Source organism: Primulina tabacum, chromosome 10 (assembly GCF_025594145.1).
Source record: "Primulina tabacum isolate GXHZ01 chromosome 10, ASM2559414v2, whole genome shotgun sequence".
In the NCBI taxonomy this organism is placed as follows: Eukaryota; Viridiplantae; Streptophyta; class Magnoliopsida; order Lamiales; family Gesneriaceae; genus Primulina; species Primulina tabacum.
Window position 1 is genome coordinate 2,698,170 of NC_134559.1, and position 2,732 is coordinate 2,700,901.

The following is a 2,732-nucleotide window of genomic DNA, read 5'->3' on the forward strand; positions in this document are numbered from 1 at the left end:
ACGAAGCCAAGGGCAACATTTATGCATGACTTTAAATTCCTGACTTGATATGGGCAGCCAGCAGGTACGAGAACTGCGTCGCCTAATTTCTGAACAAATGTCCATGGTTCGATTCCGTATTCCTCCTTAAGTCTACTTTTGTGCTCCTTAGTCAAGTAAACGGTTTGATTGTGAATAGGATGGACAAACTGTTGCTAGGATGGACAAACTGTTGCGATGGCTTGCAAAACAGGTGCCTGAACCTCCTAAAAATATCCCAGAGAGCACCACCCTCGTCTGGTTTACCCACCTGCCTTTTTCATTGCAGACCTTCTCATCTGGTTTACCCATCTTTGTGTTTTGCTTTGCAAGATTAGAAACTTCTATTTCGTTAGATTTATTCCTCAAATGAGAATTCTCCAAGACCTGGGAAGAAGACATTTTATTCAACCTGGATGATCCACCGTCTGGGTTGCTGATTTTCGAATACTGTGTTTGATATCCGACCATCTTCATATATTTCTCTTTCATCCTGGGCAGCAAGCTTCTCCTGCAATTTTTTTTCTCTGAAGCTCGAGAGGTGCAATGAAGACTGACTGAGAATGGGTGAGTACGTTCACAGCGTCAAGCATATCGCAATGCAATATGGTGACAGAGTCCCCCGTCCCAACTCCGGAGCAAATCCGTAAGCAATACATGTCTTTGGCCCCACATCTAGCTTCAGACATCTAGCAGGAAGTTTAACAGTAATGTTTAAATACCCTCCGCGAGGATGCGTGTATTCCATGAAAGGCAAGCAGATGAGAAATTCGACACCATGGTGAGGTAGCCGCTCCTCAAACAAGTTTGATGGAGGCCAGTCTTTCAACTTAAGAATCTCGGGCCAATGTTGAGAATCAAATCGTCCCTTTGAGTACCCTTTGAAAAACTGGTGTATATTTATGCCAAACTCACACCAGTTCAAGCAATTTATAGCAGACACATCAAGTAGTTGTTCATGCTTAGCATGTGTTATCCGACGGAAAGCACGCCACATTACCATGGAGCTCAAACCAAGCGTGGTTTCAAGCACATCATTGACAATTACCGGCTGACCTATAGACCAGTGCCATTGAAAATGCATCAAATCAGTACGCTGAAGGTCTTCGGCAATTGGATTGTATAAAAAATTATCCTCTGAGTTTTTCCGAGATACGACTTTGCGGGATGTATTTATGTTAGAATTTTCACCAACGCTGTTAACACACGAGCACTCATGCTCAAAATTTGCGCCACGTTCTCAAGATCTTGGGCTTGGGCTATTTCTTCTACTTTCAGCAACAAGTCAGAGACCCACTTATTTGGGAACATGCGTTGCAATTCAAGAATCCCTTCACCGCAGCTACCAGTCTCCGTAGTTGGGCAAGGGATGGCACCTGTTTCCGAAGATTTCCATGTATATTTGAACTCGCTTACATCCTTGGTGACAGTATCACACACTTTACAACAAGTCTTATCGCATTAAAATCAACAGGATCCCTGGTATTAGTTTTGCAACAAGATGTCTTTTCATTCGTGGAAATAATATCATGCATGCTTCCGGCTTTCTGAAGAGTATGACAAGGCATGACTACTCCCTTATCACCTCCTTGTAGAAAACCAAAAACCATCCCGAAGCCGAAGCTCACTGCAACAAGTGAGGCACAGGTTGTACGTACACCGAGGGCAAAGTTAAATGAATCTTGAACTCAATATCAATTTCCAAACTTGAGATTTTGACATTATATTAATCATGAACCAAAGATAATTTTGTTTTTAATATTACTTGTATGTACTATGTATCCCATAAAATAAAACCTATATTGTTCTGTTTCGAATATACAAATAATATAAATCTCGATGATAACAAATTTTGGTTGAGTTAACATATTTCTTCAAGTACGCAGTTTATAAGTAACCAAATAAAACTTAACTGAGTTCCAAAACTTATTCAAGTATATCAAATTTTTGGACCTCTCAGCATATCTCGTTGTTTGGTTATCCAAATAACCTGTATAAAATATTTTTTTAACTGTTGTGTTGAACGGGAATTAGTGAAGATTTGTAAATTGTATAAATAGTGATGTCTTGTCTTGTTTAGTCTTTGTAAATCTAAGGAATCAGTGAAGGCTTTCGAGATTTGTGTAGAGAAAAAAGTTAGCTAATGACGTCTTTTTAACAGAAATAATCAACATTTCAAAGACAAAACTCTCCCATGTTTACACGTTCCCAGCGGAACATAAAAACAGATGAAAAAACTTCAGATTTTAACGTCAGAAAAACTATAAATCTTTGATATAAAATTATTTAGCGAACGAATCACAATTGCGTATGTGAAAATTAACCATATTACACAACTTGATAGATAGAGTAGGTCTCTTGTGAGACGATCTCACGAATCTTTATCTGCGAGACATATCAACTCTACCGAGATTCACAATAAAAAAAATTCTCTTAGCATAAAAAGTAATACTTTTTCATGGATGACCCAAATAAATATATGCCTCACAAAATACGACCCGTGAGACCGTCTCACACAAATTTTTGCATGATAGATAGCGGGCATAAAAAATGTTTCATTTTCCTGCCTCACGAAACAAAATTCAGCTTTCAATATCTTTCGTAATTTATTTTTTTTTTTCGAAATTTCAAAGGATTTCCAAGTACACAATGATTCACGTGCTAATGTGGAATACCCTCCATAATATGTAGAAAAGGTAATTAACACAAAAACA

General features: G+C 38.3%; 1 pseudogene; it reads right to left on the reverse strand.

The window, feature by feature from the left end:
• Positions 1–1,479, reverse strand: LOC142506006 (lysine-specific demethylase JMJ27-like; annotated as a pseudogene).
• Positions 1,480–2,732: the final 1,253 nt, after the last annotated feature.